The sequence below is a fragment of the Callorhinus ursinus genome, unplaced genomic scaffold (genome assembly GCF_003265705.2).
Source record: "Callorhinus ursinus isolate GAN/ISIS: 27379988/994484 unplaced genomic scaffold, GSC_fseal_2.0 scaffold31, whole genome shotgun sequence".
Classification (NCBI taxonomy): Eukaryota; Metazoa; Chordata; class Mammalia; order Carnivora; family Otariidae; genus Callorhinus; species Callorhinus ursinus.
The window spans coordinates 18,647,812-18,674,625 of NW_027397093.1; the positions used below are offsets into that span (position 1 = coordinate 18,647,812).

General features: G+C 33.9%; 1 protein-coding gene and 1 pseudogene across 3 annotated transcripts in view; one reads left to right on the forward strand and one right to left on the reverse strand.

Annotated features, from left to right (window-relative positions):
- CTNNA3 (catenin alpha 3) overlaps positions 1–26,814 on the forward strand; it is a 2,007,818-nt gene that overhangs the window by 1,750,742 nt on the left and 230,262 nt on the right. The window lies entirely within an intron of this gene.
- On the reverse strand, positions 15,735–16,195 carry LOC112807425 (large ribosomal subunit protein eL30 pseudogene; annotated as a pseudogene).

The window sequence follows — 26,814 nt, forward strand, 5'->3', positions numbered from 1 at the left end:
AAAAAAAAGAAGATAGTAGGAAGGGAAAAACGAAGGGGGGGAAATCGGAGGGAGAGATAAACCATGAGAGACTATGGACTCTGAGAAACAAACTGAGGGTTCTAGAGGGGAGGGGGGTGGAGGGATGGGTTAGCCTGGTGATGGGTATTAAAGAGGGCACATATTGAATGGAGCACTGGGTGTTATACGCAAACAATGAATCATGGAACACTACATCAAAAACTAATGATGTAATGTATGGTGATTAACATAACATAATAAAATTTTTAAAAACACACAAAAAAAGAAAAGAAGTAGTTGAGATGTTTAGGTAATGCATAGATTTTGAAATATCCACCTGTGTTTTCAAAGACTCTTTTAATCGAAATGACCTACATCCAACTAGATCTTTGGTAAATCATGGGATACTTAAAGTATGTGTCTAGGTAGTCAGTAGAAATAATTCATATTAATATAAAATATTTGCCTTTTTTAGTATGTTAAGGTTTTTAGCATAAAATAATTGCTAAAGTTTGTAAGCAGAGTAACATTCTGCAGTTTAGCAGTAGCAATATATTGCAAAGCCCATTTAAAAAAAATAAAGGAATCACTTCTTTTATAATTTGGCTAGAATTTAAAAAGAGAAATTGTAATGGTTTCTCTTTTCTTCCCAAATTTGATATTTCCCTCTCTAGAAAATAAATCCCTCCAAAAATTCATTGTTATTTTTAAAATAATATACCAATTTTTTTTAAGTTCTGTTTTTTTTTTTTGGTTGATTTAAAATATATGCTTCTACTTATTTTTGAACCCAATGAGTCAAATTTGTTTTCTTAATTTTTAAAAATACTTTTTTTGCCTTTTTTTGTTTGTTTTGGTCCTAATCTTAAAATAGTTCAGGAGATTTGGAAAAGCCTGCATTGATTTATTTTCTTTCAGTTTATATAAACAGATGTTTGTATTTCAATGACAATAAAAGGCTGGGAAAAGTTAAAAACCTTTAGTTTTCTGGTACACTTCCCAAAGACATTCAGATTTTAAGCCGTTACTGGTTAGATTTAGGTTGTGCGTGGGTGCATATTTATTCTCCATTGTGAGTTTTATATGGATTTAAAACTTTTAAAGAATTATAAGTTACTGTCTGATCTCTCCTGTGCTCAGTTCTCTAAGTTCAAGAGTTCTTTTTAAGTAAGAACACCTCTTTTTTTTCCTAAGAAACTATTTGCAGTTTCTGAAGACTTCAGTGATTTAAAAATATTTCATATACATGGGTCAGAACATGGTTTATATAAGCCTCCATTTTTGTATCTGAATGATTATTTCCAAAAGCATTCTTCTTGTCTTTACTTTAAGATCATTATCTGTCACATTCCCTTAAGAATCTCTTTTCTTTTTTATCCAATTGTATACATACCCATTTACACACACACACATATATGCACACACACACACAGCTACTGAACTTGTATGAAAGACAATGTTGTAGCCACAAAGAAACATCTCTGCAGATTTCTTCACAATGATAATGATTATTACCAATTAAGTTTCCTGAAGTTCAGAGAATAAAGCTGTTCACATTTTGTGATTAATCTCCAGCTAATTGTGATAAAGAAATCATCTAATTAGAAAAGCGAAATAGAACTCCAAACAATTCTTGAGCTCATGGCTTTTTTTAGACGATTGTAGAGTTTTCAGCATAGGTAATTTTGAAAGTCTATACTCCCTTGGGGTCAGTATCATCATAGGTTCAAACCATGATGATTCTCTTATTATTCGGCATTTTCATAAGCAATTTCTGAATAATGGAATGTTTTTACTTTTTAAAACAATTATTGCTAATGAATCTTGAGTGTTACCATAAGCTAAAAGTCAATGCCTGGGAGATAAGTCAGAGACTGGCAGAAAGATTAGCCAACAAATACCACATTGCCTTCAGCATGACTGGTCAGTTCAGAAAAATTCCCACATAACCAAATCCTGTTTATTCAGAACACCCTCCTTCTGTTGACAGCAGATGTCTCCAGCAGATCTCCTGAGCTCCTCTTCTTTGTTAATCTGTGCTCATTGCCCCAGAAGCAACTCTTCCCCCTGACTTTTTGGAGGTACCCACACTACTGTTCACACTCTACCTACTCAGTGTCTGATGATAACCTATTCTAAGTGGATATTCCTACACTGCATTCAATTGCCTTAACTTGGCCTTATTTTCCTTGACACAATCTTTTCTCTTAATGGAAGTTGCCCATTCTCATATTCTACATCTTTCTCATGTTATTCTGCTTACTCACTGCCTTAGCTGTAGAGGAAAGAGGAACACACACTCCATGCATGATGTTCTAGAAGATGCATACATCTGATTGAGTCACTTAACCTCTCAGAGCCTCAGCTGAGGAGTGTGTGTGTGTGTGTGTGTGTGTTGATTCTGTGGGGCTGGGATAATAGGTCTCACAAGGGTCATTGTGGGAGTGAAATAAATAGCATCTAGCGCAGGGAGCAGAAACTGGTACACAATAAGCTCTAAGAATGAAATCCTTTACTTTGTTTCTCAATCTTTGAGGCAATGGTACTCTGATTAACACATATATTTTATTTGACTCTGTGTTCTGGGCCAAGCCCTGCCTCTGCTTGTTTGTGCAACTTTAAGTAAATCACTTAAATTCACAGCCTGAATTTTTCATCTGTTAAATGAGTGTGTAACAAAGTTCATGTTTTCTGTTAGTACTGCATTGAAGAGCAAAGGAAATAATATATACGAATGCACTTTTAAACATACAAAGCACCATATAAATGTGAAAATATAGTTAACATTATAAAAGTATAATATAATTCCTCTGAACTTCTACTGAATGCCTGTTGTGTGCCCAATGCATTGCTGGTGCTTTGCATATATGAATTTAAATCTTAATAATAGCTTGTTCATTTATCAGTCATTACACAGTGAACCATCATGAAACTTAGTGGCTTAAAATAACAATTTATTATGATCCTACACAGTTCTGGAAGTTGATTGGGCTTAGCTGAGAGACATTTGTTTCCATTTTCTCATGTGGTTTCAATCAGTTGATGCCTGTATCTGCTGAAGCCATCTGTATTAGTTTCCTATGTCTGTTGTAACAAAGTACGACAAGCTTAAAATTGTCTCAGGATTCCAGATGCTAAAGTTTCAAATCAAGGTGCCAGCAGTGCCATGCTTCCTCCAAAGGCTCTGGAGAAGTATCCTTCACCTCTTTCAGCTTCAGATGGCTGCCAGGAATCCTTGGTGTTCCTTGTCTTTTGTACTACTCCAAACCTGCCTCTGTCATCACATAGCTTTCTCTCTCCATGTCTGTGCCTGTATGTCCAAATGTTCCTCTTCTTATAAGGACATGGGTCATATTGAATTTAGGACTCACCCTAATCTAATATGGCTTCATCTTAATTCAATTATATCTACAAAGACCCTATTTCCAAATAAGATCACATTCACAAGTACCAGTGTTTAGGACCTGAATATATATCTTTTTGAGGAATATAATTCAGCCCACACAGTCCATCTGAAGGTTCAATTGGGCTGGATGTCTAAGATGGCTTTTCCTCTCCCATGTGCAACAGCAAGTAACTAGATTGGGATTCCTCAGAGTAGAACTGTGTATGAGGAGTCAGAAGTCTTACTTAATGACTGGCATCCTCCAGAGCGAAGTCCCAAGGGACACAAAGAGAGACACAGGTTTCTTGCAATCTTGCCTCAGAATCACACCATTGCATTCTATGAATCAAAAGCAGGCCCACATTGCCAGAACATAATCAAGGAAGAGAATGCATCAGGGTGTGAATATCATGAAGGGCCTGAATGGAGAGTCATTTGGAGAGACTATCTATGACACAGTAAGGTTATGATATTTGTTTTAGAGATGAAGAAATTGAAATTCAATGACTTAGACAAAATGTCAATTATGACACAGTTATTAGCTGATTCAACTGACATTTGTCTATCTTCAAACTCTTTACTGTTTCTACTGACCTGTGTCTCCCCATTTATTACCAATGTACTTCCAGAACCTTCTCTTCACATTTTCCGACCTCTAGGTGTCTTTCAGCTTCCTTAGTGACTTCAAATGTGGCTCAAATTCTCTTTACCAGGCTGTTACTTTTGTTATAGTCATATTCTTACTGACCACTTTTACCTTGGTTTTAGTCAGGGGGAGATAGAGGATTCTAGTAAACCTTATCTTTGCTGCTGATTCAGCGGAATCCATGATTGATTGGATTAAAAAAAATCAGTGTGATTTGAATTCCATCCTTCAAAGTCTTGACCTCTGAAACTTTTTTTATTTTATTGAGTTAATAGTTGATATACAAAAATTATACATATTTAGTTACATATATTTTGATGAATTTGGACAAATGTATACACCCATAATACCATCACCATAATCAAGATACTAAACTTACGTTCACTTTCAAAAGTTTTCTTGTGTTCTTGTGTGTGTGTTTATGTGTGTGGTAAGAACACTTAACATGAGAACTATTCTTTTAATATACTTGGAAGTACACAATACTGTATCAACTATAGGTATTTGTATAAACTATCATTTAGGAATTATAATCAATTTCATGAAGGCTGCTTCAGTTCTGTAGAAAATGAGTTGTCATCACATTGAGAAGTTCTAACGTCCTCTGAAATGTTTTAAAGGATAGCTACACATTGTGCCATAAAGGAGTACTCATTCAATCTTCTAGAATTCCACAAAGAAGTATTTTTTAATATACAATTTCTTTTATATATCAGCTGTCTTTTAAAGTTTAGAAGTTCCCTTTTGAAAAAAAGATTGTCAAATTGCCAAACCACTTGACTGTCCATTCTAGCTTAAGTTTTTATTATTAGGAAATAATTTATATTGAGAGTAAAGTAAAAAGGATATATTGTATGTACAAAGGATTAATGTATTAATAACTTTTTATTTGTAACAGAATTTTTTAAAAAGATGAGTAGAAATTGCTTCCCTATGTACTTGTATATAAATCAACATTTCCTGTTGCCCACACACATACACACAAGAAATTCCCCTTTTCTCTTCTAGTCCTTGGCAACCACCATTCTATTCTCTGCTTCTACAAATTTGACTATTTTAGATACCTCATATTAGTGGAATCCTGCTACTATCCTCCACTGAGTCAAAGTCCTTTTCAGCAAATCTGGATCTCAGTGAAGGCCTAGTTCATAGGGGGTAACAGTGGACCTACATACTTTGAGGGTTATAACAATATGTCACAGGGCTGTAGTGAGTATTGAATAAAATAATGTACATAAAGCACTTAGTACCATGCCTGGTAAAGAAGTGGGGCAGTATTTTGTTGTGGTCATGAGTTAGATTCTGGAGTCAGACTGCCTGGCTTCCAATCCTGGCATCTTTACCAGTTGAACAAGTCATTTGCAGTTACCTTTGTGCCTTAGTTTCAGTTCCTTGTTGTATCATCATCAAGTCTTATAAGAGTGCGTGGAACATAGTAGGTGCTCAATAAATATTGAATGCATGAATTAGTGATAGCTATGATTATGCTATTTAAATATTAAATATATACATAATACCTCCAAATGTCTAAGCCATTCCATTACAGCTTCTGCTCCCTCTGTGTACCTGAAACACTCTTAAAGGCCACTCAATGTTCTTTGTTACCACATTAAATAATAAATCTTCCATTTGAATTTTTGTTGATACCTTAAATGTGTGACATTGCCAGCCATTTCCTTTTCCACTGAACTCTTGTCAATTGGCTTCTGTATCTATACTGTCTTGGTTTCCCCCAAATCCCCACTATTTCTGCTTCTACCCTCTATTTTTTCTGGGTGCCTATATAGGTGTTTCCTTCAAGTTCTACAATTCAGTTACTATGGTAAATGTTTAAATGAACAGTACTTTTATATTAACCTTCTAATTTATTAGAATACATATGAAAAGATGTTATGCTTTTTCATAAAATTCCCATGATTTCTCTTCAACTAGAAGTGCCATACCACCATCTCTGAATTTCCATAGTCTTTGATGTGTGTATTCTCTCTTAGCATCCTTATCACAGAAGATACACATTGGCCATATGTATGCTTTTACTCTTCTTTAAATTTTGTATTATCTTAGACCTGACTTATTTATCTTTACCTCCCCCAAGACAACTACTATAACGTCTTCTCTAAATTAGGCACTGAATTGTTATTGTTGTTGTTTGCTGAATTATGTGTTTGTTTTGAAGAAGTCATCTAATTAAAATCCTTTATTACTTCATGGTTTAGATATGGATGTGAGAACAAATCATGTGCAGTTCAAAGCTCCAGGGTTGGTCCAACTCATGAGATAGGTTTTCCTTTCCTTCCTCTTGACTTTATGTGAACTTCCCTAAAGTAAATTGTTTGATAAAACAGGTCCTTTTTTCCCCCAATGAAATATCATTATTTTAAGATGGATATGATGAATTAAAAATACTTGGTACTTTTCTCACAAATACTGGTTATCAGTATTAAAGAGCCATAACAAAATATAACAAAATGACAAATATTAAAGGGAAAAGGTATATATGTATATATGTAATATATTTATGAGTGTATATGTATGTACATATGTATATGCATATATTTATACATGTATATATTATATATAAATATAAATACATACATTTAGATATTTACATTTAAATATTTTTTTGGTAAATAAATTTATTTATATATACATTTTGTATATTTTATAGTTAAATATAAAATAAAAACAAGAGTGTTAATGTAAAAATGGGGGAAAAAATTATATGGGATAATGTAAAATACGTTCAACCACTTAAGCTCCAAAAGTGCCATAACTGACAGCAAGAGAATTAATTGAGCCAAATATTGAATTAGGTTTTGGAATTATACATTTATGGAAGAAAGGCAAAGACTTTGCTAAACTAATGAAGTGATTATTACATAAATGTTTTTCTGTACCAAATATAGGGACTCCAACTGTATTTTTAATCATTTCTTTCACAATTAAGGCAAAGGGAAATTGCGTGCTTTGCTGCTACCCCCTGTTTGGTCATATCTTTAAACTTTCAGGAAGCATATAACATTAATCAGATAAATTAGCTCTCCATCTCCAAAGGGATGCATGTAATTCAGGCCAATGAAGGACAAATACATCCTCGTCTGCTACGGAGAAGAGAGCAAACACTGCCGATATATTTTATTAATAAGGGAGCTTTCTTACTCTTTGCCACCTAATTGTGTTTCTAATTTCATTAGTGGAATCCATATGAAGTATTAGAGCATGATATAGATATTGACACTGATAATAGGAGTTAGGTCTCTAATGTGAAAATGTTTCCAGCTACCCAGCAGCATAGATTATGTATTTTTAATTTTTATGTTCCCTCATGATTTCGTGGTTTAATTGTATTAAGTATGTAATTAAATTTTCATTATATCAAGGGCCTGCCATTCTCCATCACACCACCTGCAAAATCATGGCTCGAACTTTCAGCTAATTCAATCCTCAGAGACTGTACTACTAGTTTTCTTCTATATGAGGCCAACTCAAGCCTGCATAAGCCTAGCCAAAGGGCAATTTTTCCAGAAACACTTCTAATCAGAATAGCATAGAGAGGGCATGCTGAAGTCCTTTGGAAAGTGCACATTTAATTTATGTTATTTTCATTAAAGTTTTTTGTTTATTTCTTTGTTCATTTTTAAATAAATCTTAGCATGGCTTAGCGGGACCTGCATTATGTCCCTTTTGGTCCCTCTTTATTCATTTGGCCTCATTTTCCTTTATATGTCTTTCAAGTTTTTCACACTTGTTGTATCCTCTACTAGAAAACTCTTGCCCCCACCCCTTCCTAATTACCCTTCAATTTCACCTGGTTAACTCCTCCTTATTTTCCAAATCACAGGGCAAACATCACTTCCTCCGGAATATCTTTCCTGACCTGCATAACTAGACAAAGTCTTTTATATTCAGTCTTCCCTCTTTTTTCTTCAAAGATCCTATTTCAGTGTGTGATATTTCTTTGCCTATTGTATATGTCTCCCTATCCTCTTAAACTCTAAGCTCTATGAGGGCTTTATCCATTAGAATCTTCATATTCTCTTCCTTACTTCAAAACAGTGTTTGGTCCATGCTTGGCAAGAAATCCAATGCTTTATTATTCACAAACTTGTGGAAGTAAAGTTCTAGAGAAATGACCTCCTTGAATGTCAGGTTTCTACTATTCTAAAGCCTATTTATATATAGGCTTTATAAATTTACTTATAAATAAAGCCATTGTTGCTCAGAGCTCTTCCGCCACAAAGAGAAGTTAATGAACTGGTCCATGAGCATGAGTGTCTGGAGCAGTTGTAGGAAAAAGGGATGAGTGTTAAGAAGGAGAGGAGTAATTTCTGACTTATTAGACTATAATCTCAGCGAGAGAAGTAGTCATACCTTTAAGTCCTCAGACCCATTGTAGCACCTTATATATAGAAGACTTTCTTTGTCATTTGTTCATTCAATGAATATTTATTGAGTTTTGAGGATCAAGAACCATTCCAGATATTGATGATATAGTGGAGGGCATTAGTCATATGATTTTATGGGGACAAATCTACAAAGACTGGAGACAAATCTACAAAGACTGGAGAACAACAAAATAAGATTATTGCAGTGGCTGGTAAGTACTATAAAGTAAATAAAACTAGAAATGGAAGAATTATTGGTGGGTGACAAGGTGCTAATTTAGATGAACTGATCAACAAAGCCCTCACTGACGTGATACTTGCACTAAAGTCTGAATCGTGTGAAGGAAATTGTCATGTGAAAATTGAAGGGAAGGACATTCCAGGCAAAGGAGACCAGAGGGGCTAATATTCTGAGGTTGGAAAGTATTTAGCTTATTCAATAAATAGAAAAATTTACTGAACAATAGAGTGCAGTATGCAATGGGCATTGTGAAGAAGATGAAGTTGGGAAGTTAGGGGCTAGACTATGTGTGTGTTCTTTTTAAATAAGTAGGTAGATTAAAGAAATGAATGGATGGATAATGCAGTGGCCTACCAGAAGTAGTGGTTCCCCACCTAAAGCTGTGGCTCTCATAGTTTTTCAAAATGTGATTTTAACAGTGTGGCATAGAGAGCCTCCATTTGTGAAAAAATATGAGAAACCACAAAGTGATCAAATTACTAGATTCCAATAGAGTACACAGCTCACAATTACATGTTGTCCATAAAAAATAAAATAAAAAAAAGGAAAGAAAATGCCCAGAAACTCCTTTATATTTCACATGAGACCTGTGACCAGCCTTAAGGAAAGTAGCCGTGTGACTCATGGGGATGCTCCTTGCAGGCCTCCAACTATAGGGAGGGAAATTAAGCAAGGGTTCCAGAAGCTGTGCTGTGACATGCATTCCCGCATATATGCTGCGACTGTTATCGATGGGTCCCGTGAGCTGTGCCTCGCCAGTGCCCATGTGCATCTGAGTTACTAAGGCATGCCCATTCCTGGAGACACTCAATGTCCCTGATGTCTGTCTTTGGCTTGAGGATTCCCCAATGACTTTACCTCATTTTTCTTAAACTGCACATCAGTTTAGGAAGCTTTAATTTCCTTCCTTCCTTCTCTCCCTCACTCAGAGTCATACATGTACCATGGTATGACTACTTTCTTAGCCATTTCCAACTTTCTCCTGATTTTCACTCATGGACATTTTTCCTAGTAAGTCCTTGCATTTAATCCCATTTAAGTGTCTGCTTTTCAGAGGACCCAGACTAAAAAAGTGATAAAGCAGATCTATTTGCTTTTGACATCTCAGTTCTCCTGTCTTGCCAAGAATTAAACTAAAGTAATATTGTAAACATTCTTATTTCCAATGACTTTGATTTAACATAATTACTTAGTCAATTAAAGTCCTATCCAACAAATCTTTTAAAACCATTCCTTTGTACTTGATGGTTCTAAACTCCATGATCTCTATGGCAGGTGCAAAGACACAATCTCATGGGGAGCTTAAAATTCTGCTGTCACATTTGCAAACTATTCTGTTTCTCTAAATCATTCCAATTCCTATAGAATTTCTATTATACAAATTCTTATAACTCAAATATTACAATTATAATTGTTGTTGAAACCTTTAGTAATCCAACATATAGAATAGGTGTTTTCTTACTAACCTCTTTATAATAATTTTTGGCAGGAAGGTAGAATTTTCCTCTTTAAAGTAGATATTGAAACTTTGACAAACTTAATAGATGTTCTCTTTTGCATGACACAGTCTTATGTCCCCTTCTTTTGACTCATTGTGTCTTTTTTCTTCCTAGAAGACACATGTGACCATCTTGTTTGTGACAGGGCACATTGCATGCTTCAATACTTAAGTTTTTATAAGTGGATGACATTTCATCAGATCTAAACTCTTCTGGTGACTTTCAAAGTTTCTTTAAAATTGTGATGCTGCCCCCTTTTTCTTTAATACCCCCTTACCTTCCATTGTGTCCCTGAAGATGTTAGCAAATCCCTTTTTAGCTAGGATCCAAACACAGGAACCAAACCCAAGCTTCCCAGAATGTCCTACAATTATATTAACTTATCCACATGTATCCACATTTCATGTATCCTTTAGGGCACAATTCATATGCTTTTTCTTCCACAGAACTAACCCTGATCTTGCTTACCTTTACTTACCTTTGCACTTTAATCATCTGTTAACTTCATTTGCCTTTATAGTTATAAACTGTATTATATATTATTAATATAATATTGGTATAATGATAGAATTAGTAATATAATGAAATACTAATATATTAGTGGAGTTATTAATCTAATGAATATATTACTATATTAGTATGCTTATTGATATAATGATATAGCATGTGATGACTTCACTAGTTCATGACTTATTTCATGTTTTGGTCATGCCTCTCACATTATGGATATGCAAGCTTATCAGATGTTTTGTATACAATACAAAGATGAAAAACATCTGAACTGGGACTGGATTCTACCTCTATTACTTACCAGCTATTTGACCTTAATCTTTCTGAACTTCTGTTTTCTCATAAAATAATGAAATTACTTTCTTTAAGGTTTGTTATCTGTTCAAATGAGATAATTCATATAAACACATTTTCTATAGTGCCTTCCCTTTATAAATAAGTGACATATATTTCATTATTTTTCTTCTATCCTATATATAAGTTTTTTGGAAAGGCTAAGATTGTGGATCTTTGGGTTCTTAAAAATGATCATGACCCAGGGCCATTTAAATATTTAGCACATATTTTTCATTTAGAGTATTAGATTCTGTATCCGACCTTGACTAATATAGGAACAGGTATCTTTCTGTTTTTCTTTCTTTCCTTTTTTGAATAATGAATTAGAAACTATCTATGAATTGAATGTGATCCACAGAATACTTACACAAAGATGACAACTCACATTTGTCTCCCTGCAAAATAATGCAATTTCATAGAAATAGGAGCAGGATGGGAAGGTGAATGCAGAGATGCAGAGTTTTGTTTCTGTGTGACAAATTTGATGTTGTAGTTAAAATCATTACTCTAGAATCAAGGCTTGAATTTTAAATAGCACACAACCAAATTTTTATCCATTTTATCATTTGTTCCAGAGTTAAAACATATTTATAAAGAATTCCTTTTTCATACCTGGGTGGCTCAGTCGGTTGAGTGTCTGCCTTTGGCTCAGGTTGTGATCCCAGGGTCCTGGGATCGAGCCCTGCATCAGGCCCCTTGCTCAGTGGGGAGCCTGCTTCTCCCTCTCCCTCTGCCTGCTGCTCTCCTGCTTGTGCTCACTCTCTCTCTTTCAAATAAATAAAAAATCTTTTTAAAAAAGAATTTCTTTTACCTAGCTCAGTTTGTATATATTTTACTTAATTCTCAGATGGGCTTTCTCCACATTATTGTTCATTTGGTCCTTATAGGAGTGGATTTGAGAGAAAGAGAGAGATCTTTAGAAAACCACTGTCCATGTATCCACTTCCAAGAAGGAACTCTAATTGGCTTTTCTTGGATACCATCCTATTCAGGAACCAGTCATTTTTGCTAAGAGAATAGGATACTTTGGCAGCCTATGATTTATACATTCCTTGGCATAACATGGGAAAAGTTGTTCCCCAAAGGTATAAAAGTAGGCTAGAAAGCAGAATATGTCCACTACAGTAGCTCTTATTTAAAAAAAAAAAATTGATGAATGATAGTCTTCCTACTCTCCACTTGCTCTCCTTACCATCAGTCTGTTCTCAACATAACAGCCATAATAACCTTTTAGTAGGTAAGATGGAACATGTCAGTCCTCTGTCCTAAATCACATATTATCCCTCTCCTCCAACACACACTTAAAGTAAAATTGAAAGTTTTTATCATGATCTACAGACCTATAAGATCTGGCATCCCACTAACTCAAAATCCTACTACTTAACTTTACTATCCACACTCCAGACACAATGGCCCATTTACTTACTATTCATTGAACATGCCAGGACCACTCCCAATTTAAGGCCTTTGGACTAGCTGTCCTTTGCCCTGGTTTGCTTTCTCTAGAAACCTGTGTGGCTTTATTTCTTTGCTAAAATACCACAGTCTGGAAGATAGCATCCCTAAAGGCCATATATAAATAGCACTTCCTCCATCTTTCTTTTGCTCGCTACTGTTTTTTTTCCTTCATTTTCACCGCTGACATATTACATAATACTTTTTCTTTATTTTTGTCTGTTTCTTTAAGTAGACTTCAAACTTCTTGAAGAGAGGCTATTTTTTTTGTTGTTGCTGTTTATTGCTCTTTCCTAGTACCTGTAATTGTACTTAGCACATACTAGGTATCAGTAAATATGTTAAAGTAACCTTTTAATTTTGAGATAATTGTAGATTCATATGCAAAGATCTGTAAAATTGTAATGATCATATGTAACAACAACAATCTCATAGTGCTGTTAAATAAGTAAATACTTGCAAAAGAATAGTGCCTGGCACTGAAGTTCTATTCATCTATCTCTATATGTATATGAATGAAATAAGCACTTACCCTTTGTTACCCTAAGAAGAATATAAGACATCTCAATAGTGCACCAACTAAGGAGTATCATGAAAATAAGATTTTCTCTTTTAGCTTCAGTAGCTTTCATGTGGATCAACAATTAAAAAGTGTGTGTGTGTGTGTGTGTGTGTGTGTGTGTGTGTGTGTGTGTATGTGTGCCATCAGAGATATTTATAAATGTTTCATTGCCCCTGATTCTGAAGACAGTCTTAAAGGGTGGAATTTCATTTCATTATTGAAAAAGTACTTTTATACAAATGGGTAAGAGAATTGTATTTTCACTTTTCTTTAGACAAATGTTCATTGAACTATAAATATATCTGAAGTTCAATATAAATGCTATATGCATATCTTCCTTTTAATTTCCTAGTTTTGGTTATTTTTTTTTTCTAACCCATAAGAACTTAATAGGATGTCTCCAGGAGGGAAAAAAAAAAAATCCTTCAGTGTTTTCAAGTTGTTTTATTTCTTCATTTTATGGCATCATCGCTCCCCTGATAACTGCTGTTTTATAGACATTATCATTCTCCTGAGACCATAAATACATAGAAAAGGTGCTTCATAAGTCAACCAATCCATCTTCTAATATGCGGGTTTCAGACATTTTCCTGCCAGTACTTTCTGTTCACCCTTATAACCTATAGGACTACTAGAAATTACAAATTGACATATTTGCTTTCTGAATTGTTCTATAAGCAAAATGCCTAAGCAGTCTAAATAACTATGTAGTATAAATACTGTGATTTGGAGGAAGACTGATATTTATCAGACCATAGCTTTCCATTGATAGTGTCCAATTTCTAAGTGGTAGTCATTGGTAACATATAGAAGTAACATCTGAGTTTCCTCAGTTTCCCAGTTTGGCCTGTGTATAAGTAAACACAGGCAGACTAATGTGTATATAGGATGTTAGCAAACACCATTTTATCAATCTGTCTATAATAGACTTGTAAATACTATTTGGTTAAGTCTCCATGTAAAGCAAAAGAGACATCTTTTTTTTAAAAGATTTTACTTACTTACTTTTCAGAGAGAGAGAGAGAGAGAGTACAAGCAGGGGAAGCTGCAGGCAGAAGGAAAACAGGGTCCCTGTTGAGCAAGGACCCCGATGTGGGACTGGATCCCAGGACCCTGGGATCATGACCTGAGCTGAAGGCAGATGCTTAACTGACTGAGCCACCCAGGCATCCCAAAAGAGACATCTTTAAACACTTACAATGGGGTATATCTATGTAATTATGTTTGTGTGTGTGTGTGTTCTTTTGTGCTATGGCTTCTTTTGTTCAAACAAGTTTGTGACATTCATTCCTATCGTTTTTCTGTAGATTGATCAATCTTATTATGACATTATATGACATTATTTAAACACACCACTATTTATTTATCCATGAAAACCAAAATGGAGACTTGGGTAATTTTAGGTTTTAGATTACTATAAGTAGTTCTGTTATAAACACTCTAATACATGTCTTTATGTGATCATATGTGTGTGTTTCTATTGAGCATACACACATGCACACCCAGAAAGTTGGATGGGCTGGATCAAAAGGTTGTATAAGTTCAGCTTTCACGTTGACTGTCAATATTTTCCAAAATGTTTGCACCAATTTACATGGCGATCAGTGGAATATTAGTACCAATTACTCTAGAGCTTCACTACCACTGGAATTTTCTTTCTTTCTTTCTTTCTTTCTTTCTTTCTTTCTTTCTTTCTTTCTTTCTCTCTCTCTCTCTCTCTCTCTCTCTCTCTCTCTTCCTTTTTCTTTCAGAGGTAGAGGGAGAGAGAGCAGGGGGAGGAAGGGGAGGAGGGGCAGAGGGAGAGAGAAAAGTTTAAGCAGGCTACATGCTCAACCCAGAGCCCTATGCAGGGCTTGATGTAATGATCCTGAGATCATGACCTGAACTAAAACCAAGAGTCAGATGCTTAACCCACTGAGCTACCAAGCTGCCCCACCACCTGAATTCTATATTCCTTCTTTTTTAAAGTTTTATTAAATTCCAGTTAGTTAACATATAGTATTCTATTAGTTTCAGGTATACAATATAGTGATTCAACACTTCCATACAATACCCAGTGCTCATCACAACAAGTGTACTCCTTAATCCCCATCACCTATTTCACCCATCCCTCCACCCACCTCCCCTCTGGTAACCATCAGTTTGTTCTCTATAGTTAAGAGTCTGTTTCTTGGTTCATCTCCCTCTCTCTTTTTTTCCCCCATGCTCATTTGTTTTGTTCTTAAATTCCACATATGAGTGAAATCATATGGTATTTGTCATTCTCTGATTGACTTATTTCCTTAGCATAATACTCTCTAGCTCCATAATACTCTCTTAATACTCCATCTAGCTCCATCCATGTCATTGCGAATGGGAAGATTTCACTTTTTTATGGCTGATTAATATTCCACTGTATATATAGATCACATCCTCTTTATCCATTCATTACTCAGTGGACGCTTAGACTGTTTCCATAATTTGGCTATTGTAGATGCTGCTGCTATAAACACTGGGGTGCATGTCACCCTTTGAATTAGCATTTTTGTATTCTTTGGTTAAATACCTGGTAGTGCAATTGCTGTATCATAGGGTAGTTCTATTTTTCTTTAAGTAGTCTCCATGCCCAATGTGTGACTTGAACTCACAATCCTGAGAGCAAGATTCACATGCTCTACCAACTGAGCCAGCCAGGCATTTTTTTAACTTTTTGAGGAAACTCCATACTTTTTTTTTTTTTTTTTTTTTTTTTTTTTTTACAGTGCAAGCTGTGGCCAGTTTTATTAAAGAAAAATTATGCGTGATTTACTTTTCACCAGTCTGTTCTGGCATGCTTCGAATGATATCAGAATCACCTGGATCAATGACAGCCAGTGTGCATACTCTGTAGTATTTCCCACATGCTGTGCCCAATTCAATATTATTGCCACTGTAGTGATGGACACCAGTTTTGGCCAACATGGCATAGTATTCTATTTCACATTTCCTCAAGGCTGGGCAGTTGTTGGCGAGGATGACCAGTTTCGCTTTGCCATGTCTGATCATTTTCAGAGTCTGCTTGTACCCCAGCACGTATTTTCCACTTTTCATAACAAGCTGGAGCCTGGAGTTGATCGACTCCAGCGACTTTTTCGTCTTCTTTGCGGCCACCATCTTCCTGCCTTAGATGCGGGATGGCCCCAACCTAAAACCAGCCGCCCGAAACTCCATACTCTTTTCCCCAGTGGCTGCATCAGTTTGCATTCCTACCAACAGTATAAGAGAGCTCCCTTTTTCCCACATTGTTGCCAATACTTGTTGTTTCTTATGTTGTTGATTTCAGACATTCTTACAGCTGTGAGGTGATATCTCATTGTAGATTTTTAGTTTTTTTTAACTTATTTTGTTGTTTCAAGTTTTTATTTAAATTTTAATTAGTTAATACATAATGTAATATTGGTATCAGGAGTAGAATTTAGTGATTCATCACTTACATATAACACCTAGTGCTCAACACAAGTGCCCTCCTTAATACCCATCAACCATTTAGCCCATCCCCCCACCCACCTCTCCTCCCTCAACCCTGTTTGTTCTCTGTAGTTAAGAGTCTCTTATGGTTTGCCTCCCTCTCTTTTTTCCCCTTCCCCTATGTTCATCTGTTTCATTTCTTAAATTTCACATATGAGTGAAATCATATGGTATTTGTCTTTCTCTGACTGAGTTGTTTTGCTTAGCATAATACATTCTAGCTCTATCCATGTCATTGCAAATGGCAAGATTTCATTCTTTTTGATGTCTGAGTATATATAGTCACATAACACAACTTCTTTATCCATTTATTAGTTGATGGACATTTGGGTTCTTTCCATAATTTGGCTGTTCTTATAATGCTGCTATAAACATGAGGGCACATATGTCTCTTTGGCTCAGTATTTTTGTATTATTTGGGTAAATACCTAGTAGTGCAACTGCTGGGTTGTAAGGTAGTCCTATTTTTAACTTTTTGAGGAACTTCCAATCTGTTTTCCAGAGTGACTGCTCTAGTTTGCTTTCCCACCAACAGTATAGGAAGGTTCCTCTTTGTCCACATTTTTCTTAACATTGTTTCCTATGTTGTTAATTTTAGCCATTCTGACAGGTGTGAGATGATATTTCATTGTAGTTTTGATTTGTATTTCCCCAATGATGAGTGATGTTGAGCATCTTTTAATGTGTTTGTTAGCCATCTGTTTGTCTTCTTTGGAGAAATGTCTGTTCCTATCTTTTCACCTTTTTAAAAATTGAATTATTCATTTTTGGGATGTGGAGTTATATAAGTTCTTTCTATATTTTGGATACTAACACTTTATCAGATATGTCATTTGCAAATTTCTTCCCCATTCCATAGGTTGTCTTTTAGTTTCGTTGATCATTTCCTTTGCTGTGAAGAAGCTTTTTATTTTAATAGTTTATATTTGCTTTTGTTTCTCTGTTTCAAGAGACATATCTAGTAAGAAGTTGCTATGACAATGTCAAAGAGGTAACTGCCTGTGTTATTTAGGATTTTTATTATTTCAAATCTCACATTTAGGTCTTTAATCCATTTTGAATTTATTTTTGTGTATGGTATAAGAAAGTGGTCCAGTTTCATTCTTCTACATGTTGCTGTCCAGTTTTCCCAACACCATTTGTTGAAGAGACTGTTTTCCCCCCATTGGATATTCTTTCCTGTTTTGTCAAAGATTAATTGACCATACAGTTATAGGATCATTTCTGTTTTTTTCTTTTTTATTCTGTTCTATTGATCTATTTGTCTATTTTTGTACCAGTGCCATACTGTTTTGATCAGTATGGTTTTGTAATACAACTTGAAGTCCAGAATTGTGATCCCTCAAGCTTTGCTTTTCTTTTTCAAGGTTGCTTTGGCTTATTTGGGTTTGTGTGTGTGTGTGTTTCCATACAGTTTTTATGATTGTTTTTTAGCTGTGTGAGAAATGCTTTTGAATATAATAGTGTTCTGATAAGGATTACATTAAATGTGTAGATTGCTTTGAATAGCATAGACATTTTAACAATATTTGTTCTTGCAATCCATGAGTATGGAATGTTTTTCCATTTCTTTGTGTAATCTTCAATTTCTTTCATCAGTGTTTTATAGTTTTCAGAATCCAGGTCTTTCACCTCTTTGGTTAGTTTCATTCCTAGGTATCTTATTGTTCTTACGTAATTGTAAATGGGGCCAATTCCTTGATTTCTCTTTCTACTGCTTCATTATTGGTGTATAGAAATGCAACAGATTTCTATATGTTGATTTTGTATCCTGCAACTTTACTGAATTTATTTATCTGTTCTAGCAGTTTATTCATGGAGTGCTTTGGATTTTCTATACAGAGTATCATGTCATCTTCAAATAGTGAATGTTTTACTTCTTCCTTGCTGATTTTGATGCCTTTTATTTCTTTTTGTTGTCTAATTACTGTGGCTTGGACCTCCAGTATAATGTTAAATAGAAACTGAAACAAGCAAACAAACAAAAAACAGGTCAGTGAAACCAGGAGCTTGTTCCTTGAAAAAATAAATAAAATTGATAAACCCCTAGCCAGACTTATCAAAAAGAAAAGAGAAGGGATCCAAATAAGTAAAATCACAAATGAGAGAGGAGAAATAACCAATACCACAGAAATACAAACAATTTTAAGAGAATATTACGAAAAGTGATATGCCAACAAATTGGACAACTTGGAAGAAATGGATAAATTCCTATAATCATATAAACTACCAAAACTGAAACTGGAAGAAATAGAAAACTTAAAGAGTGATAACCAGCAAGAAATTGAATCGGTAATCAGAAAACTTCCAAACAAAAGTCCAGGACCAGGTGGCTTCACAGGTGAATTCTATCAGGCATTTAAAAAAGAGTTAATACCTATTCTTAAACTATTCCAAAAAATAGAAAAGGAAGGAAAACTTACAAATTCATTCTATGAGGCCAGTATTACTCTGATACCAAAACCAGATAAAGACTCCACTGAAAAAGAGAACCGCAGGCCAATATCCCTGATAAACATGAATGCAAAAATTCTCAGTAAAATACTAGCAAACCAAATCCAACAATACATTAAAAAAATCATTCACCACTATCAAGTGGGATTTATTCCTGGGTTGCAAGGGTAGTTCAATATTCACAAATCAATAAATGTGATATACCACATTAATAAAAGAAGGGATAAAAACCACATGATCATTTCAATAAATGCAGAAAAAGCATTTGACAAAGTACATCTGTTCACGATAAAAACCCTCAATAAAGTAGATGTAGAGGGGACATACCTTAACATAATAAGTGCCATATATGAAAAACCCACAGTTAAGATCATTCTTGATGGGGATAAACTGAGAACTTTTCCTCCATAGTCAGGAACAAGACAAGGATGTGTACTATCACCATTGTTATTTATCATAATACTGGAAGTTGTATCTTCTTTTTTATCTTAGTCATTTTTGTGAGTGTGTAATGGTATCTTATGATTTTAATTTACACTTTGATAACCAATAAACTTGAATCCTTCTTAAAATATATTCCTCTGGTCATTTGGATATGTTATGTGAAGTAAATTTTCAATCTTTTGCCCATTTTTTTCTATTATTTGCTCTTTTCTTACTGATTTGTTACAGTTCTCTAGATATTCTGAATATGAGCCCTTTGCAAACTTTTCCCACATGATACATTCATGGTTATCTCTATTAACAATGTCTTTTGATAAATAGAAGTTTTAAATTTTTATATAGTTCAATGTATCAACTTTTTATTTGCTCCCAAGTCATAAAAATATTCTCCTATATTGATCCTGAAAGCTTTATTATTCTCTATTTCATATTTAGATAACCATTTTCTATTAAATTGACTTTTGGGTATATTTTAGACCATACTATAATTTTTTTTCTCCAAAGGCTATCCAGCTGATTGCATTCAGTTTATTAAAATAACCACCCTTTCCCTACAGCACCATGTATTATTTTGGTGGGGAAGAATAGATCGAGAATATGTGTGGGTCTGTTTCTGAACTTTATTCCACTGACTTGTTTATCTTTTCTTAGTTTGTCTCTATTACCTATTTAAGATATAATTTCTATAGTGTGATGCTACTTTAAAAATATAATGTGAAATTGGTTTATTTAATTTTGTGGGACAAGTTTGACACAGATATCTATTGCCCAATGGGGTAGTACAACGGATAATGAGTGATATGTATTTTTCCATGTGTTCTTGTCACTTCATTAATGGAATCACTGAGAAAAAATAATAGATTCTTAAATTAATATCTAGGAAGTCTCTGTTAAAATATATGGGAGTTCTTGAGGTATAGGTTTATAGACCTGGGTCTTATTTTAAGGAATAGTAACAGAATATTGGAGAAATTCAGATATAACTTGTATTTGTTTGGTATTATAGCTGTAGAGGAAAGATTGACACCCTATATCCTATAGGCCAAAACTTGCTGGCCATCTGCTTTTGTAAATAAACCTTTATTGACTACTTTTTCCTACAGTGGCAGAATTGAGTAGTTGTGAAAGAAATTATATGGCCAACAAAGCCTAAAGTATTTACTCTTTGGCTCTTTGTCTAATATGCTTGTCAACCCCTGCTCTAGAGAATCTGCATATATTTTTTGAAAGAACTGCTTAGCACCATAGTTGTACTAAGAAATTAAACAAGCTATCTTGCTATATTGTTTTTAGATGCAATTTTGAGAAATTAATATGGCATTTTCATAATATTTAAATCTATATAAACTGTTCAGAGAAAAAAGATACACTAGAAAATTTTCAAAAGCTATTGAGAGAGGCAGATTATTTACCAAAGCTACTGCAAGGAGTTTCTAACAATTAGATCTGCTATCATCTGCCATTGATGGAAATTTTTAGTGGGGGCTACTGTCCCTGGGAGTAACTTCTGATAAATGGCAAAATGTTGCCATTGATAATTGCTTGCCAATAAGATCCACAGCTAATGTAAAAACCAACTTTTGAAAATAAATATCAAGAGCTATTTATAGGGGCCACTAAAACAAACAGCTCTTGAAACAGAAGTCAAATTTCCACACTTAACTTTTTTTGTGAATGTGCTAGAAGATTCCAAAAGACCTGTTGGAATATGGGAGAGGGCTAGTATTAGGCATATACTATTGTAGTAATTCAAAGTAAAGATAATTGATTAAGTCAGGACTGGCATGGAGTAAGTGTCCCATTTTTAAGGGCAGTAAGCGTAAGGGCATGTTGCAGTCAGAGTAAGCTGCAAAGTGTCTGAGACTACATGGTAGAAAATCCGTTCTCAACACCTAGGAGAATGGAGGAGGGGCGTCCTAGGAAAAAGAAATCCAGAGAATGGGAGAGCCAAAATCAGACTACAAACTTTGCCCAAATCTCAGGCTGAGAAATGATTCACACCTGCCTGTGGCCAACTCAAAGCAACCTATAGATAAGTCTAAAAGAATTATATGAGATTTTAGCTGTTTCCCACCAGTCAAGACAGAATATGCAATTTTAGCCTAACCAACTAATTACCTGCTTAAGCAAAACCAATAACATTGTTTGGAGAAATATTACAGATACAGAATCTCCACAGTCTCACGCTCACTATGACTTGGATTTGATCCAAACATGTTTCACATTCAAAGAAAAAAATTACCATCAAAAGAGGTCAACCCTGAGATGTCCCAGATGTTGGAATTTCCTTGAAGGACTTTCAGTCAGCACAAACGTTTAATAAAGTAGACCTAATATAGGGGCACCTGTGTGACTGTGTCAGTTAAGCATCTTGATTTCAGGTCGGGTCATGATCTCAGGGTCATGGGATCCGGCCTCAAATCAGGTTCCACGCTCATCGGATAATCTACTTGGAATTCTCTCTCTCTCCCTCTCCCTATATCCCTTCCCCCACTCTCTCTCTTTCAAATAAATAAGACTTAAAAAAAAAAAAAAGCCTAATGAATAGAAAGGAAATCCCAGCAGGGAAACAAAAATTTAGAAAAGAGCCAAAAGCAAATTATAGAAATGAAACATACATATCTGAAAAGAAATTCATTAGACAGGCTTAATAGAAGAATGGAAATGATAAAGGAAGGAAATAATCACTTAAGTTGAAGATAGATCAGTGTGAAGATCAATGTGAAGAAGAGAGAGCAAATATATTTTAAAAATTTCAACAGTTTTAGTGATCTGTGAGACAATGTCAAAAATTTTAACATATATGTAATTGGAGTTCAAGATGAGAATGAGTCAGAAAAAAAATTTGAAGAAATAACGGATGAAAGTGAAATTTGCAGATGATTTACTGAAAATCATTTACAGAGTCAATGAGCTCAGTGGATCTGATTACTTACACCAATGAGAAAGGATAACAAAATTTCAAAAGAATTTTTGGAAACCTGGAACATTTTAAGTTGCAAATCATGGTAGTGTACATTGCCATTGTCAGAAAACAAGCAGAATACTTTTTTTTTTAATTTTGAAAATGCTCCTGGGAGTCATAAGCGATACTTTGTACAGCATGTTTAAAATTGCCAAGAATCTTAGTTTTAAAAAATTTCACATTCATTTTTTACCTTAAAATTGTTTCTAGGAATCATTAGACTTTGGTTAATGTCTTTAACACATTCTGGTACAATGCCTACAGAATACATCTGTTCTCTGGTATTTTTCTTCATATTGTTAAAATATAAATGAAAATTATGTCTTGGTATTAGAACATTTTTAACTTTCATTATTTTACTTTTTGATCTCCCCATATATATCTGTATTTCCTGATTTGGGAAATGCAATTTAACTAATAGGCTGTATCAGTTATTTACTTCTTTTTCATAGTCTATCATTTACAATTAATATCTCTATTACCAATAAGTATACCTCTATTTTCTAGTATTTTTCCAAGTACTTTTTAAATGGAATGTATACTGACTTTCATGGCTAGCATTCTGGTTATTCATAATTTAGTGTCTTGAAGAAATTGTCTGTTGTCTTAGTATTTCTGTCAAGTTTGGTAGAATGTCTTTGAATGGTACTTCTTTTTCCTTCTTCTTGCCACAGGAATGAAATGATTTTGTGCCAATTATATAAAAATAGTTTGTTATTGTTATATAAACAAGCAAAATCATAGATACAATATGACTTCCATTTTCTGGGTAATTGGAATGATCAGAAGTAGTGACTTACAGGACTTCTTAAATTCTATGATGGAAATGTAGTCACATAAATTGTACTTATGAAGCATTAAGTCTATATATTCCAATACTAGTATATACCAGATGATTATCATTTCATGTTAAATATGTAATTAAGATATGGCTTATGATTTGACCTAATTTTAAAAAGAAATAAAAGATATATATGGAAAGTGACTGATGAATTAATACATTTAATTATGGTATAGCTCAATTCAAACTTTGTATGTTGAGATATCTAAAGTTATTAGGGAGCTGCGTGATATCATCCTTAGAGATAAGCCTGTGCTTCTTGAGTTATTGTCCTTTAGTGGCTGAGGAACAGAAGGAGGAATATTTCTTTTTATTAGGTATTTATAGGAGATGCCTCTATCTTCAGTATATTCTAGAAATCCAAAAATTGGTAAATCAACAGATTTTTCCTTGCTATGTGAGCACATTTGATTTATTTGTTATAAAACTTTCAAGTTTTGTCTTTTTGGATTTCATATTACCAAATATATGAAACAACCTGAGGAGCATCAGAAATAACTGTCCTCAAAATCTTATAAACATTCTATGTGTGTTCTAATTCCTGGCATTATCACATATTATAATTATCAGGGTTTTTTTGTTAAAATATTTTTCCCCTTCTTTCTCATTTTGGGGGACTTTTGGAAAGACCCCAAGGTCACATGTGACCTACTCTGGGAAACCTTCTTCGTACATGTCAATCCTCCTACCACACTTTTCCCACAGTAGAAGTAATTGCTCCCTCATGATTGTCCTCATAGTACTTTATCTAAATACTAATTCAACTATTTGCCATTCTAAATTACAGTTAATTCTTTTCATATCTATTTCTGTCACTAAGTTGAGTACATATTTATGCATGGGAAGATGCCATATTTGCTTTTCTATTACCAACTCTTAAAACAATTATTAACATCGAGTAAAGGAATAATAAATATTTGTTAAATAAATGAATGGATTTTATAACTGCATTTAAAAAATTTATTAAATTAGAAGAGAAATGCAAATATTCTAGTTAGAAAAAAACCTAATAATGGAATATTTTTATCTTGGACTAAAAATTTCTCCACAAATTAACATGTATTAGGAAAAGTTTTATGCCATTTTTGATACAATATAAATCAGTCTTTATAATACAGGTAATGACATAAATATATTGGTAGAGTTAACAGTAATTTAAATAATTAAAATGAGAATTTATGTTAAGACTCATAACAAAGCAATTGACATGTAAATTGACTGGCAATTTTCACATTGCAATAGGTTATGAAACAATGCATAGAAGATGTTAATTGAGACACTTTGAACATTGACAGTAATTGAAAAAAATCCAAACAAAATATATTTATACCTTATTAAAATAAGGAGTTCAAACACTTAAATATGGTATCTAACTGGTCAGAATAAGAAAATTTGAGGGACGCCTGGGTGGTTCTGTTGGTTGAGCATCCAACTCTTGATTTCAGCTCAGGTCATGATCTTGGGGTGGTGAGATCCATGTGGGGCTCCACACTCAGTGGAGATTCCGCTTGATATTCTCTCTCTCCCTCTCCCTCTGCCCTTCTACCCCTCATGCTTCTCTCTCTCTAAAAATAAATAAATAAATCTTTTTAAAAAAAGAATAAGAAAATTTGTGTTTTTTTAGCTCATAAATTTTAATCACTGTGAAATCTTGGATCAATCTTTTCTATAAATTACAATTTTGTTGGCTATATTAGAAAAAATATGATATGGCAGGAAAAAAGCATTGTATTTGGTGAACTATGGGCATGGAAATTTGTATTCCATAAATATAAGTTGAGAATAGAGAATCAGAGACACATTAAAGCTTAGAAAATGTTTATAAATTCCTCTCACTAAAATTTATGAACAGTTTCTGAATAAAATCAAATAAATGAAGAAATAACAATAAAATAGGCTATTTAGAATTGAGAATTGTTCTCCTAAATTCTTCCTGGATCAAAGAGAAAATAAAATCTGAAAGTATAAATTATACAAAATATGATAAATATTAAAATCCCTAATAGCAAGATGTTTAGGACACAGCAAAAACAACTCCAAGGAGTGATAGAATTATTGTTAGGAATAACTTAGGAATAATTTTGATAAGTACAATTAAAAATAAAAGAAACAAACTTTAGGTCAAATAATTTCTGAAAAGAAAAGCAGAGGGAGAGGGTATATACAACCTGAAATCAAAACTTACTATAAAGCTACAGTACTGAAATAGTGTGGTACTGGTGTAAGGATGGGCACATGGATCAGTGAAACAGAATTGAGAATACAGATAGAAACCCACACATTTATGATCAATTGGTTTTTGACAAAGATGCCAAGATAATGCAATGGGGAAAGAGTTGTTTTTCAACAATGGTACTACCATTTTTTACGTACATATGCAAATAAATAAGTTAGACTCTTACCTTACCTCTTGTGCAAAAATGAATTCAAAATAGATTGTAGACTTAAATGTAAGAGCTAAAATTATAAAACTTAAAACCAGAGGAAAAATTTTTCAAAATGTTCTGTTAGGCAAAGATTTCTTAGACAATATACCAAAAGTGTAAACCATAAAGAACATGAAAGATAAACTGGTTTTCATTAAAATGGAAAACTTTTATGCTCTGGGGGACATAATTTAAAAAATGAAAAGACAAGCCAAAGTCTTGGAGAAATGTTTTCACATCGCATATCTGTTAAAGGAATTGCACCTAGAAAAAAAAAGAACTCATAATTTAATAACAAGAACACCAACAGTCCAATATAAAAAAATAGTCAAGTACTTTAATGGACATTCCACCAACAAATATACCAATGAGAAGCACATGAAAGGGTGCTCAACATCATTAGTCACTAGAAAAATGCAAATTAAAATCATAATGAGATATCATTATTCACTTACTAAAATGGTTATAGGTAAAAGACAGACAATGCCAAATGTTTGGGGAGGAAGTAGAGAAACTGGACCTTCATACATTACTTTTGGGAATTTAAAATGATAGAGCTACTTTGAATAACAATTTCACAGTTTCTTAAAAACTTAAACATCAACTTACCATAAACCCAGCAATTCCATTCCTTGTTATCGATCCCAGAGAAATGAAAACATATGCCAACACAAAGGCTTATATATAAATGTACATGGCAGCATTATCCATAATAGTTGAAAAAAATCAAATATCTATTAATTGGTGAATGGATAAACAAATGTAGTATATTCAAACAATGGAATATTATTCAGCAATTAAAGGAATAGAATTCTTTTATATATATATTTAATTAACATATAATGTATTATTTGTTTCAGGGGTACAGGTCTGTGACTCATCAGTCTTACACAATTCACAGCACTCACCATAGTACATACCCTCCCCAAGGTCCATCACCCAGCCACCCCATCTCTCCCACCCCCCTCCATTCCAGCAACCCTCAGTTTGTTTCCTGAGATTGTCTCTCATGGTTTGTCTCCCTCTCTGGTTTCATCTTATTTCATTTTTCCCTCTGTTCTCCTATGATCCTCTGTCTTGTTTCTCAAATTCCTCATATCAGTGAGATCATATGATACTTGTCTTTCTCTGATTGACTTATTTCGCTAAGCATAATACCCTCTAGTTCCAAAAGGAATA